The sequence below is a fragment of the Coturnix japonica genome, chromosome 17 (assembly GCF_001577835.2).
Source record: "Coturnix japonica isolate 7356 chromosome 17, Coturnix japonica 2.1, whole genome shotgun sequence".
In the NCBI taxonomy this organism is placed as follows: Eukaryota; Metazoa; Chordata; class Aves; order Galliformes; family Phasianidae; genus Coturnix; species Coturnix japonica.
In genome coordinates, this window is record NC_029532.1 from 1,827,029 (window position 1) to 1,842,425 (window position 15,397).

At 44.9% G+C, this 15,397-nt stretch overlaps 1 long non-coding RNA gene across 1 annotated transcript; it reads left to right on the forward strand.

The window, feature by feature from the left end:
* Positions 1–1,869: 1,869 nt before the first annotated feature.
* LOC107321582 lies at positions 1,870–14,617 on the forward strand. Its single transcript, XR_004309168.1, has 4 exons — positions 1,870–2,053; positions 7,658–7,758; positions 11,857–12,011; positions 13,672–14,617. It is a non-coding gene; the product is annotated as an uncharacterized LOC107321582 (long non-coding RNA).
* The last annotated feature ends 780 nt before the right edge of the window (positions 14,618–15,397 follow it).

Sequence of the window (15,397 nt, forward strand, 5' to 3'; positions counted from 1 at the left end):
GACAGCCTATCTGTGCCTTGAAATAATAGATGGATTGACCAAAGGGATGGGGGGCTCATTTGGTATTGAGGTCAGTCAGGGTCTTGTAAAAGGACATGAAGGAAAGTTTTCAGCTTAGGGAAAGAGTGTGGTTAGATTCCAGCCAGACATGTGGCTGTATTTGCGCACACTGTGGCTGAGCTATTGTTGCATCCATAATGTCTCAGCATATGGCATAGCAGTCTGTGCTCCTTCCTCTCTGAACACCAACTCCTTATCACAGAATGTGCATAACTGGGAGTTTTGCAAAGAAAGAGATTGGACAGTTTCAGTTTTGCTGGTGGGACTTGAAAAACAACTAACACAGTCCTAAGCCTTGTCATAAGTTTAGGAAACAACAGCAGGGTCTGGGTAGAGGAGGAGGAGAAGTGTTTGTCCCCAAAAAAGGTCACAAAATCTGGATGGAGTCAGAAACTGCTATTCTCTAAGGCATAAGTTTCTGCCAGCCTTCAGAGTTAAGTCTCCTGTTTGCCTTTCTAAGTATCTCTGTGAATGTGGAAGCTCAAGGAACACAAAGATAAGTATTTGACAGTGGGTCTGAGCTTCTTACTTACAAATAAATACATGAGCACAGCTGGTGACCAAATCTGCTTTCTTTGATTACTTCATTTAAATGTGCTTCAGTGATAAATTCTGGCCAAGTGTATTCACATTGGGCCTTGCAGAAGACATCTCTATTGACAAGACAGGTGATGAGGTTGGCTGTGCCACTGCTGTATTCTGAGGCTTTCTGTGTTGGCTGTGATAACCCCATAGGCAAATATTCACTACTGAGATGCCCAGTTGAGGCATATCCATGTTACACAACATCCAGACCATGAGATAGCATCATGGAGTTGCTTTGTTCCAGTCAGAGCTGTGCTACTTAACCACCAGTGCAGCATTCAGTGCATGGAAGGCTATTACATCTCTTTTCTTTCCTACAAGGGACTCTGTTGTATCCCCTCAAACTTATCCAATACTTGACTGTCAGAGACTGAGATCTGCTGGAGAAGCGAATCCCCAGCTTCCTGGCTGTCAGCATTAATGGTCATGCTTGCAGAGCGTTTTGCTCTTATTAGCAGCTGTCATCACCACTGAGGGAATGCTTCTCACTCTGACCAGCAGCCATGGGAGATTAATGTATATGACCCTAGAGGAATTGTTTCATCTGGCTGCTGATGTGCCACAATTAGCACCTTCATCTTTAAGCTGGTACTTTGTTCCTTATTAATAAAATTATTGTCAAGGATTTCCTTCCATAGAATTGGGGGAGTGCCACGAGGCAGTGATGATGGATCCGCTGAACAGAGGCACAGCTTGGGAGCAGCGCAGATATTGCATTGCTCATGTCACCACCTCATTACTGTTGTTGGTTTTTATGGCACCATAAACATTTGGCTGCACCATTTCCCTCCCACTGCAGACAGAGAAACGATGGAGCTACCAGCATCTCCAAGGAGGCACTTACCATGTTTGCAAGAGTTCAGTGCCTATGCAAAGTATCAACAGCTAAGAGCACAGTGCACAGGAACCCATAGAATAGACTATGCTTCCTCTCCCAAGGGTGAGGAGTCATAGCAAAATAAAACCTTATCTCCAAAATGGAGCCATACAACACTGATGTTCTCTTGTCATGTCAAAGCATAAGAGGTAGCTCCACTGTACAGTGCCTCCTGTTGTTGCAGGGAGCTGTGAAGTAAGGAAACAGATCATCTTCCAGTTGCATCTACATCAATACTAATGTGGAAAGCAAGCTTTTCTGCATTTTTAACAGGGAATGTCTACAGGCTGAACCAGACATTCCCATAACTGGTTAACAAAAGAAATTCAAGCAACTGACTCACTGACCTGCATTCATTTTCACTGCGGTCTCCAAACCCCAGGCAGAAGCAGAGAGCCTGCTCAAAGCTGCAGCCATCTCTGAACTGTGAGCATCTCCAGGGCAGTTTGCTACTCCTACAGGTTCATGGAGACTGTGTCCATTTTGTCACACAGTGCAAAAAAAAAGCAGGAATGATGATTTGTGCTTTAGGTGAGTGGTGTTCTTCAGTGTTCTTGTCTGTAGCAGTTACTAGTATGGTGTTGTGTTGTATCTTCTATAGAAGATTTAAGCTATCAGAGACCACAGTGCAAGCTGCGGCAGTGACAGGTATTTCATTCAGCAACAGAAGGAATTAGGTTGCTTTAACCAACAGGCGCCTAACCACAGATGGGCAATTAACGTCAGTAATGTGATTTGAGTCTTCCAATGCTTAAAAACCCAAGTGCTACTCACAGCAAAAGCACTAGACTTAACTGTAAGAACGGATGAAAAAACATTAGTCAGGTCCTTCAACTCAGTAAAGAACAGTGGTGAAACAGCACATACATGCAGAGAAACTCATTACACTGTTTGATGTTCTTGGCACAATATGAGGCATATCTAATTGTATTTTTCCTCGCTGAGTGCGCTGCCAGATGGCAACAAATAAATAATGTCGAGGGAGGAAAGTATATATGTATGTGAGTATATCTTTCTGTAAAACGCCTGTTATAATTGCCATTTATTATTTATAATGTGCTAACACCTAGATCACATCAGAAATGGCAACTCTGTTGTTTTAGGCACTGTATAACCGGTGTTTAATGCAGCTTTTGTGTCCATGTGCAACCTTAAATGAACAGCAGAGCCTTAAGACCTGAGGTGTGCTTTGAATGGGAGAATGAGAACTACCTGCTTGCCTCAAATATTAGGGCAGTGGGAATGGTCCTTGTGAGGGCACCAGACCGACTGCACCTTCTGCAGAGAGGGGTTTGTGTCTGGCTGTGGGATGCAGGCTATGGATGTGTGCAGTTTCCAAACAGTGCTGTATTTCTTGCAGTGTCTGTAGATGACACAAGCTGCAGATCTCTCTCTCAACTCAAATACTCCATATGCAAACAGGAGAATGAAAACATAAGGAGGAAATCTAACACTGAAATGTGTTGCCATGTCAAAAAAGATGTATTCTATGTTCCTACTGATCTGGGACTTTGCCAAGAGCTGTGCAGACATTAGGAAGTCCACCTAGGGAGCACAGAGAACATACGGGAGGAGGAGGAGGAGGAAGATAATGGGGTCCTTTCTTTGAAGTGTTTTGTTTTCTGCCTGAAGATACTCCCATGCAGAACCAAGCTGTGCTGGGAGAGCATTGAGGAATAAAGAGGTCCAGATTGCATAAATAAGCATGACAGGGACTGTGCAGAGCCAAATGACTTTGCACGTGGGAAGAACTAAGTGGGGTGAAAAAGAAAGCTATAGGTTAAAACCCAAGAGACTGTCTGTGCTAGAAAATGACTCAGTATTAACAACACTTGTCAAAAATATATCCCCCCTCCCCCCCGTGCAGGATTGAAAACACATTGGCTACCAGAATGGACAGAGCCAGAGTTATTTCAGTACTTATTACAGAAAATCTATGAGACCCCTGGGCAAGAGATTTCTGTGTAAGAAGGTGGGAAAAGCTTTTTCTACCAAAGCCACCAGCTAAACACTGATGCAGAGAGCAGCAGGAGGATCTGCTGGATCCCTGCAGCCATAAGGAAGCTGTGCCACTGAGGTAGAGCCCAAGTGTGGGCTAATCTGTGTCTAGACAACCCACCCTCACTGTTCCTTGAATGGAAGAGAAAGTGTTGAAATGCAACTCCGAGGAAATAGTGTTAATGTCGCTTATACCCTGATTATGTGACTGTATGGCTGCCTCTGCTTGGTGCCCTGCAATAAACTTTGCTTCTTCTCCTCCCCAAGGTCCCGTTCGTGCACTCCTAGCTCACATTTCAGACTTGCAGGCTTGTGTTTCTTTGCATGGAAGTGCAGGAAGGGCTGAGCACGGTCGAGGCTCAATCCCATCACACAGCTGGAGCTTCGCCAGCGCTCAGCCCCAGACCTGGGAGCCACATCCTGCAGCTCTGCCTGCCCTGTTAATCACAGCCTTGTAAACCTGGTGACATCAAACACCCCGGTGGTTCACACCTGCATCGTGGTGAGGCTATTAAAAACCAAGGGCAGGGGATAAGATGAGAGGAATTTGTCAGCTTTTTGGACTGCAGGATGGGAGGCAGAGTGGTTTAAATGGAGCTTGCAGAAATGCAGCCTGTGTGGTCTGCCGTGCCTTTTGTTGCTGGTGGATTCTTTTTAAGTTGGAGATAATAAAATTAACAGTAAAACATTCAAAGATAACAGCTTAGAAGTAAACAGAATGAAGTCAGGAAAAGGGTTTTAAATGCAAAATTCTGCTGGTTTGTTGGTTGTTTTTGCATTTTATCAGTCCCTTTAAATGGCTGACATAACCCATGTGGCTATGAAGTGAATTTTGGGAATATTTTTATCAGTAAACTAGAATGACACAAACCCCCACAGGTTGTTGGCTTTCTTTTCTAGATGCGATTGTAATGCTTTCAGAGCTGACATCTCCAGACTTCACAGGTGACGTCAGTCTCTGCTCAGATGACATTTTAGGGATTATCTGTGATTGATTTCCATGAAACGAGCTGCCTAAATGCCTTGCAAGAGAACAAGGCACAGGATGCTGGCTGCAATGTGCGAGCAAGGCGAGGAAACCTTGGTGGGTTACCTCTCCCTTAGGACTGCACACCATCCAACACAGCGGCATCTTAGTGTGTCTGAGCCCTCAGGTTGGTTATTCCTCTGTTTCACTTTGCTGCAAGCAATAGGGTACAAAAACCTCACCTTCTGTTCTTCTAGAAAGAAAATGTTTGCTCTTTTCAGTCTCACCCTGAGGAAGAGCAGAGGAGCAGGATGAAATGCCTGTGGGGATCACGCCGGCTAGTGCCTGCAGCACGAAGTGCAGCCATTCCCCAGCAGCTCTTTTATCTTGTTTCTCTTCTTCCAGTCCCCCCCTTACTAACATTCGCATGTAATTAGAGACAATTAACGAGTAAATCATAGGAATTAAAAATGTCTCCAGAGCAGATGGATCCAATATCTGCATTACTCAGCCCGCAGTAGTTTTCCAGTGCTTCGGACAAAGTTCTGAGCAAGTAGTCATGTACTGATGTAGCAATTACACGCAGTGTGTCAAGTGTCAAAGATACACGCCAAGTTAGCCTAGAAACAGAGAAAATCTTTCAGTTCATCCTCATAGTAGGAAGAAATGGGCTTCTATAGAATAAACTTTGCCCCCAGAATAAGAATACAACAAAGAAAAACGGACAAAAGCCCAAACTCGATACATTTTCCTATCCTCGTGGCTTTTCACATTCCCTGTAAGGAAAAGTATTTTCCCCTCATATCTGCCAAAATGACGAGTCCCTCTGGGATGATTCTTGTGAGATTCCTTAGTCTATCAGCTGCCGATTGGTTCTCTGAGCCCCAACACTGCATCCTTAGGGCTCCCAGTTTTAGGGCAGTTTGTTAGCATGAACACGATGCTGTGATGTACATATATGTACAGCAGATTACCTCAGCTATATACTCACGCTGGCTGAATCCAAAAACCAGTACTAGGATAAGATAAACATTATTCAGCTGGGAGAATTCCTCAGTTCCCTTATTTAATTCTTAAATGGGGAAAATTCAAGCAGACATCCCTGACCAACACTATTTACAGCAGCCTCTCCTCTGTTATGAGGTTGTGGAGAGAAGCACTGAGGGCTCTGGCCAGAACTGATGGAGGCCCAGACCCCTTTCATGCATGCTCCCAACATCACTCTTTGCTTCAAACCAGAAGCATTTGGGATTTGAATGGCAGCTTGTCAGAGGAATACCACTGTACATGAAAACTTTTACTTCTAACTCAGTTGCTCTTACAAAGCACAAAGCATGAGGCATAAAACATAAAGTATAAAGCATAAAATATGAAGCATAAAGCTTAAAGTATAAAGATCTCTCTCCACAAAGCTTGCCTCACTTATGTCTTGCGCCATCGCATCTACTGCAAAACCATTCTGCTGTGGCATGTTGTTCTGTGCTGTGGGAAGTGTGAAAACTTGGAAAAGAAAGGACAGAAATTGCATGAAAGCTGAGAAAATGCTTCAGAATAAGAACATAAATTGGTTAAATATGTTTTACTGGCAAGAGGTGAAGCAAATATGTTACGTAAGTACCTTTCTGGGAAAAAAAACTGTGGGCCACACTGAGCTTCTCTGTTATCCAACAACAAAATGGCAACCAGATCTGAAGAACTTCTTGGGAGAAGTTCTGTTCTGATGGATGCCCTCAGACACAATCAGGACACCTGGATGGGAGAGAAGTTGTAGACAAATATAAACCATTTGGTTCAGAATGATTAGGTGAAATGTAATGGTTTGGCCAACACAAAATGGCCAGCATTCACTCCTGCCTGTAATGTTCCTGAGCCCCCAAGTGTGCAGCATGACTGCCCACAGCACAAAGAGCTGCCTTATAACCATGCAGATGGTAATTAACAGGAATTACTGAGCATCAATGTCCTTAAGGAGACCAGGACAAATCATCTGTGTTTCAGTGTCTGGAAGATGAGGTAAAATATCTACAGATCAGGTAGCCAGCTGTGTACCATTATTAACAGCAATTAATGTCCCTTTGGTACATTCATACCCCTGCACACAGAACTGTCAGATGAGTGTACACATTGGTTTACTGCCATGCAGTCAGAGGGGAAACTGAGGCATGGGGAGGCAATGGACTTTCCCAAGACACAACAGCAAGTCCGTCTCATATCTGTATATGGTATTTATTTGTTCCTGGTAACTGGGTCTTTTTTGTAATATTTTCTCACATCTGTCCCTGGCAGAAAAATAGAATGAAGCTGAGAACACAGCAGTCAAAGTTATATGAACCGTCACCGATTAAAGATTTGGGATTTGTTTGCAAATAGTTTGTGAATAACCAAAGCCAGTTCTATTTTCTTTGCAGCTTTTCTCCGTATCACTCATGAAAGCCACCAAATATTCCTGATAGATAAATGAAGTGCCAGTGCCACTTGGAAAATAACATGCAATAAATAATCACCTAGATAAATGCAGCTTTGTCCCTTTGGCTGAAGCCTGCTTTTATAGCCTTCTCCTTGGCTTAAAGAGACCTTTCTCTCCTGCAGAAGGCTTGGTGGCAGCACAGGGCAGCCAGCAACATGCAGCCTGGCAGCTACCAAGGTCAGGAGACCTGCTGCCTTCTGCTGAGAGCTGTGGTTCATTTGGCTTTGAGTGTGTGTAGGAACTTCTGGCTTCTGATCTCAGGGAAAATTATTGCTGTGGGCATGAAGGTTAGAGGGCAGGGAGAAAGGCTCACTACTTGAACGAAACAAACACCCAGCAGTAGGAAAGAGTGAGAAACTGAACAGCTGCGGGAGCAGAAGTCACAACATAAAAAATATTGTTTATCATTATTATAATTTATTAGTATTTATTTTCCGCAGAGGAGAGGAAGGAACATTATGTGCTGGAAGAGCTTCGCACTGTAAAGCTTGCTGGAAGAAAATGGCTGTTCAAAAGCTGCTAGCTGGGTCTGGGTTGGAGATTTGAATGATCAAGAACTCATGCAAACCACCATATTGAGGCTCAGCCCACCTACTTGACTCCAAACCTAACAGCAGACAGAGGTCCAAACACATACAAGCCAAGCCACAGATGTCTAAGCACAAATGAAGAGTAAACTGCAAACTTTGCTTTTTCTTTCCAGGCTTTTCCGTACCATCTCATACCACTGGGCTCCTGGAAACAGCATATGAGGATGCAGACACATGACTGGAACCAGAGCTCCCACTGAGTGACTGGACGAAGGTATTTACAATATAGATGTTGACCCTTTTAGACATCTCCTCTGGGTTAGGCCCCATATTTCTACCCTCAAGTCCCACCAAATGCCCAACCAAAGCACAAGCATCGATCCTGGAAGATGCAAACACTCACAGAGCGCAGCTCTTGTGAACTACTATGGAAATACACACTTGGGAATTCATCCCAATGCAGCTGCCCTGTATGATGGGCAGGGGGCTGAGGGCTGCCAGCAGGAGCATCCCAGCTCCACAGGGAATTTCTCCTTGATTACACTAAGCAGACTATTAATAGCGAATGGTTTTGACTTTCTGTCCTGCAGAATGACACTCACCAAGTGTCTTCTCAAAAGATGCTTCTAAGTCTGACAAGCATCACTAGAGCTGTTGTTTTCTTTTGATTTCTTTTTGTAAACTGAATTGAAGCCAATGTCAATATTTATCTGCAACTATGGAAGTGTTTTGCTGCCAGGAATTTGAGCATTTTGTTTTCCTCTAAGTATAAATGGGGCAATTACTAACGAGAATATTTTCAAAATGAATGAGTGGAACATTCGATTTCCCCCAGCCCCAGTCTCGAGTCACGATACAAATAACCCTTCACTTGTATTTGAGCTTTATCTGATGGTTAAATCGCAGGCTCCAGTACAAAATATGATTTTATTAAGACATTATGGGATGGCTATCCGTCACACTTTTAGTATCTAATCTTTTTTGTCATTATTGAGACCTGTTGATGAGTGTACTTCTCCTGTGTGCTTCATTTAGAGTGACAGAAGAGATTTAGTTCAGATCGTAGAAAAAGTCTGAAAGGGACCATAAGAAATTGCTGAGCCAGCCCTGTGACCGGATCCCCTCTAACTAAATGATTGCCTGAAGGCAGCCGTCTGACCTGCCTGCTCCCTTAAACCTGCAGCCTTAGGAAACCCACAACTTTCCTGTACAAATTATTCAGGGGCTTCACAATTCCTGCACATTCTCTGTAGTCTCATTAAAACTCCTTCAGCTACAGTTTAAACTTATGATTTCTTGCCCCTATAGCAATGGATACAGTAAAGTTTTTATCTCCTTCCCTTGTAAAATTACCTTCCACATATTTAAGCACTGTTATCATGTCTTTCCTTAGCCTTTCCACTCCAGACTTAAATAAACCAAGTCCTTTCAATCTCCGATCGCAGGTCACATTTTCTAGAGCTCTGATCATTTCTCTTGCATTTCTTTGGGCTTCTTCCAACTGATCTTCCGCTCTTTTTGGATGTGTGTTGCTACAAACCGAATCGTTTGCTATCTGGAGTGGTGTGAGCAGACTGGCAGGTGATCTGTCAGCTTACACAAAACAATGAGGGCGAGTAAAATGGAAGCAGCTGAAGAACATACTGTCAGCTCTTAATACATCCACTATCTGCAATGCTTCTACTGATCTGTACCGCATACTGACGTGCCAGCTGACACCAAAGAAGTTTTATGTTCCTTTCCACCTACACTTGGTCAACCGTACTCTGATTAATTTTCAATAGTGGGAGATGAGATCGTTTCCAAACCTGATCCTTTTAAACCATCCATCATTATTAACCTACGATGCCAAATGAAAATGTTCTTTGATGATAGCTGCTGCCTCTGGGGAGGAAGAGGTTGGAAGAGAAGTTGGAGAGAATGAAACATTTTATTAATTACCCCATAGCAACTTAGTGGGAGGCTGGATATTTTCCTAAGCTCCCAAACTGTTTTCTGCACACATCCTCCCCCACATTTTTTTCTACTTGGTACATTATTTCCGTCTCTCTGCTAAACTCCTGGTGTTGCCAGTTTCCAAGCAAAGATCTAGTACATTCTCCATTGCTGGTGAAAACAGGGTCATTTCTATGAATCACTCAGACTGAGAGAAGTTATCACATGCCAAGACACTTGTGATTGATAGACTTTAATGGAAGCTGTGACTTCACATATTTATATGTATAGATCAGTCTCCAGCTGGGAAAGGATTCCCTCTTCCCTATCAGTTCAGCTTGAGATGTGATCTCCAGCTTTCTCATGGAAGACCTCCAAGTAAAGCCTGGATGACTGTGGGAAGCTGTGCTTTAGATGTGGTCGTTGTCCTCCACCATTTCAGCTCCCAGGCCAAGTCTCTTCTTGTACAGTTTGCATGTTGACCATATAAACCATCACACTCATGGTAAAGGGTCGATGCCAAGTTTCTCAACACCAACATTCTGGATCCCTATGACTGAAACTGTGAGAGTTGCCAGGAAAACAGCAGTTTACTCCCCGAGTTATATATATCTTTTTAAAACTCAAACCTAACGTTGCTAAAATAGTTCCTGATTTGCTTTAAAAGTAGTTGCATTAAAAGAAGCAGTTTTTGCAGCCAGAATGTAAGTATGAGACGACAGTTCTTTCTCACATGCTTTATTAAAGCACACACACAAATGCCTCTTTACACAACAAACCCCCAAGGTCTGGGATGGTCCAGACAAGAGCAGTTCTGAAGTTCTCTGTTCTTTGCCCTGATGTGTCACTGTGCTGCTGTTGGATGTGAAGCTCTTCCCTCCACTTCTCTTTGCCAGGTTTATCAGGCATGTAAGAAAAAAACCAAACCATGCTATTGCTTAGCGTTTTGTTTCCTTCATCTTCCACATCTTCAATGTGAGGTAAAGGATAATCATTGCATTACTGTCTTTGGATATGGAATTTGCACAGTTTAAAGACCCATTCTTAAAACAGCATAGATTAAGGCTGGATTCAATCACTGTTAACTTTAAGAATGTCAAACACTGATATTGGATGTTTTAAAGATGTTATCAGAGTGCATTTCTGGATTAACAGCTATTTAAAAAAGAAACTGCTTTGATGCTCTTATTCATTCAAATAGAATGTGAGGTTCAAAAATAACCTCTCAATAATTCCATATAGGAATCGTGATTGCAGATTGCCAGCATGAGTTCATCAGTTAAATATAAATGCAAAATAACTCACATTTCAAAATTCTCTAAAGATCTAAATTGCTAATCATAGACATTACAGAGTGGAAGGAACAATCATTAGCTGCCTATAATCGCAAATTAAAAGGGTGTTTTTCCATTCCTAATGAAGGCCGAAAGAACTGCTGGGTTGTGCATTCCTTGCACTCGCTCTACAACCAGGGCAATGTGCTCCTGTGCCCGCAGCATCCAGACGTTCCAGATGACTGATTTCATCTTACAGGACCAGCAACCAAAACCATAACGGACACACCGGCATCCAGATCCAACCCTCAACTCCCCTTACACTAAAAAAGTGGGGACAGGCCATTTTGAACCACGCACAGATTCCCTCATTTCTAGGAACCAGCTGCATTTTTCCTTGAGCATATTAATTACCTCTGAAAACAGGTGAAATAAAATGGCAATCAACATCTTGCACTACTGTGTCCCTTGGCTTTGGCTTTAGAGAGGAAGGGATTTACATGGTGAGCAAAGCTCCACTAGGGAGCTGGGACAGAGCTACTCTAAGAGTCACTTTCAGACTTTTCAGAAAGTATTATCTCTTCCCTGCTGTGAACGACTGATGAAGAAGACAAAATGTTCCCTGTCACACTCGCAAACACCGCTTCCTGCGCTGTGTTTTGTATTACTGGCAACTCTCACTTTTCCATCCCTTCCACTTGGCACGTGGTTTCTGGTTTTCCAGTGCCTAAGGGCCCATGTTAGCATGATCAAGTAAGGAGGAAAGTACAAAAATGGCATCCTGTAACACTGCATGCAGGAATGGAATGCTGCTTTACCATGAAGTCATTGTTTTAGCCTATAAAATCTAGTTCATTTCAAAAAATAATCTCAGGTACTGAATACAGTTTTTAGATGGATGTATCGGCTGATGTGGTCTTAATCCCATTGGGAACAGAACTCTAAGTTTCTTTTATGTCTGTGAGAAATGTGCGTGCTCAAGAGACTGAGGGGCTCTGCTTCACTCTGTACCATGAGAAAGGCTGTCAGGATTTGGCCTCTCAGCTTCTTATAGTCCTATGGATCTGGGGCCGGCAATGTGCAGTAAGAGCAGTTGGCAGGAATTCCAGCTTGTGGTAAGGTGTTCTCGGTATTTTAACTAAATCCTCTTGTTCTTTGAACAGGGAAGTTCCCACATGCCACTTGGCTGAAGCATGGAAACCAGATGTCCGTGCCCTGGATCTCTGTAACCAAAGGGACGAGACAGTGAGGTCAGCAACCAATTCCCACCAGGATTCCAGATGGAGTCAGCATGTTTGATCTGCATAGCGCACCCAGGGTGAGTACAGTGAGCACAGTGGGCTCATCTCCCCTTGCAGAAATGCTGCTCTTGATCTGCACAAGCACTGCGGGCATTCCTCCAGGATTCCCAGATACTCACAGACTATTCAGCTCCAACCCAGCTGTGACTTATGTAGAAGTCCTGGAGATCTGGCTAGTGCCCTTGTGCCTGGAAAAGTGTTGATACAAAGAAAGCATAGATATCTGGGCTTTCCCAGACCCAGAATAACCTTTGAGCTGCTAATTTTAAGCCACATATCCCAAGTTCCCTGTCTGAGGCTGCTGAAATTTTTCATTCTCTATAAATAGGCAGCGCTGACTTCCCTTGGATGGTCTGGCTGGGTTGTTATCTCAGTGAGGACAATCAATTCTGAGTGCAATCACATTTGCTAATGCCCTTGATGAGCCTGTCAGTAATTGATGCTGTTCTTGGATTGGTTGTGTATTTATTAGGGAAAAGCTCCGAGTTCATTTCCCCAGGCAGAGAGCCAGGCCAGATGACAGATGAAAGGACAAATGCTCTCAAGTGCCACCAGGCCAGAGTCCCACCAGCCCTGCTCCTTCTTCCCTCCTTCTTGCCTCCCAGTGCCTTGCCCTGGAGGGTGACAAACTGGGTTGCCTGATATCTGTGACTGCCTGTAACAGGACAATATTCCCTCTGCCACTGACACAGGCAATTCTCCCTCTCTCAGACACATACACTTGAACTCAGGCTAATCACTCCATAAATGCCCCAGCTTCCCATAGTCCTAGCTTGCCTCTGCTCTGGGGAAACAAGTAGAAGCACAAATCAATATGCATTGAAAGCCTGCCACCTTCTGGACACTGTGTAGCACTTCTGTCTTACACAAAATATCTTTTTTTCAACGAGGGTGCTCCACTTGTCAATTGAAAGTAGATTGACAAATGGAAGTGTATGTGTATTAATTTCAGGGATGAAAAAAGAGAAAGATGGATGGGGAAGGAACGTGATAATTGCTGCTACCACCCTTGAGCAAAGTGTGAGATGCAACTGTGGGCAAAAGATTGGAAGCTGGAGGGTTTTATCCCAGGAAACAAGCTTTAATGCACACAGTGCATGTGCAAGCAGTGTAACACCTGGGGCAACCTCAGCCCTTCAGTTCAGAGCTTCACCATCTACAGTGGCCTTGCAATGGGGCATCCCTTCGCCATGTCTGACCACCACAACACAAGTTTGAAGTTAACTTTGTGCCTAGCACAAACAGGGCCACTCTTTAAACACCAGTCCTGAGAGCACTGCTGTCAGTGCTTCTGCATCCCCACCGATGAGACAACACCAAGACAAAAGAACCTCCTTGCACTCACAGCACTGCAGGTGTGACATGGGAGCCATCACAGACCATGCCAGAACAACCCTGCCATTCAATCCCTGTGCCCCACCTGAACCCCATTAAGATGTGATTGTCTGGCTGGCTGCTTTGGGCCAGGTGATGTCCAAGCACATTTCAATGCATTGTACTGCAGACTGAACATGACTTCTGGTAACTTTCCACTAGCTGCAGAGAAGACTTCAGTCTATATCCTCATTGTTCTTTCTATGCATCTCCCCAGAAGATACACTAAAATTATCAACATCAGCCCTTTTAAAACTACTTTGATTCCTAGTGATATTAACTACTGGATTTTGTGACTTGCAGCTAATGCTCCGTACCTGGAACAAATCCCTTCCTTGCTCTCAGGATAAGAAAGTAATCTCAAGAGCTTCTTGAATAAGCCCATGCTGAGCATATTTCAGGCTGAGGCACACAGAAGAGCTCTTGCAGATGTAACTGCACAAAACTGCACACACACGCTTGTTTGAAATAACGTGTAAGTACTTTTGTAGAGGCAGTAACCTACTTAAGCACATAGATATCGCCCATCTTTGACTTTCTCACTGCTGTGTGCACCTGCATTGCTTTTCCTGCAGACACCCACCACCACGGCTCCCATTTCAAACACCTGGCCTCTCCCTGCCATTGCTGCACAGACACCTGCCTCCTTTTGCACTCTGTCTTTCCCCTCAGCATCCTGGAGCAACACATGCAACCCCAGCACTATGAACCACAATCTCAAGTTGGAAGGGACCCACAAAGGTTATCACAGCCAACTCTCGGCATATCACAAAGCAGTCGTGCAATGGGAGCACCCGCTCCCTCAACCCTCCTAGATTGCTTCTGCTCTGCTGGCAGCACCAAGCTCAAAGCCTCCTACATCCGCACAGGGCTTTTGCATCCTAACAACACAAAGCACCCCCTACAGCCAGCAGGACCCTCAGGCAATGCCTGCACGTCCCACGTGCGCTGCCTCTTGCTTTTCTTTTGCAGTCAGCCCCATCCCAGCTTCACGTGCGTGTCCGGTACCGACGGGCTCAGCGTCTCGTGCTGCCCCTTCAGCCTCGTGCCTGGAGGTGAGGGCTGAGCCCAGACCCTCCATTGAGGCTGCAGGACGCTGCCGCTCCCCAGCCAGGGTGAGCAGCCCCGGGAGGCTCCGTTAAAATCCTTCGCTTCGTTCTCCGTGCCCGGTGGGTGATGCAGCCCCGCTAGATGGCGGCAGCTCCTTGATGAAGGTGCGCTTTGGGTGCGGGATAAAGCGGAGAGGTGTGAGGAGGAAAGAGGGATGGAGGGGGGGGGGTACTGAGGAGACCGGCCCTTGGGCGCGTGGTGGTACCTGCTGGGGGAGGGGGGGGGGTCTGCAGGGCTGGTGGAGGTTGAAGACTTTAAATCTGGTGTTTTTCCTTTAACAAAGGGCGAAAGTGCCCGTGTTGTGCCGTTAGTAGAGCCTGGGGCAAAGCTGGGGAGTAAAGAAACAGGCGTTCGGTGGCAAGGAGGAGGGAGGGCTGCGATATTAGCTGGGATGGCTGAATCCCCTTCTAATGTAGTAGTGATTAATTTCATGTGAACGTGCATTTCGTGTGATCGTGCATTTCATGCCCGGTGCATTAGGTGCAGCGCTGGGAGAAGCCCCCAAACTCTCCAATCTTTTCTCTACGGTTACAGATTTGCAGGGAAGCTTTCAGCAGCCGGGCAGTTTTCATGGTGCTGATGCTTTTGTCTGGCTCGTGCAGCTCGGTTGCAGAGCTCAAGTCACCGGGGTGTCCGTGTGCGTTGCACGGAGTGGTAGGTGTACCCTGCTCTTGCAATCGCCGTTCTTAGATAACAGAGCTTGCTTTATTGCACGTCAGTTCCCTTGTAACTCCCCTTTGATGTAACATCTCTAGTGTTACAAGTAGAAAGCTGCTCGCTAGTCCACGTACGAGGCAGCACAACCTGCAAATGACTCGATGCATAGAAATGCGAGTCTCGATCTCCATTTGCTGATGTCCCAGCAGCGTCTCTTCAATGAGCCACTTAGCAAAGGGCTGAATTGCTCACCCAGCTGTGC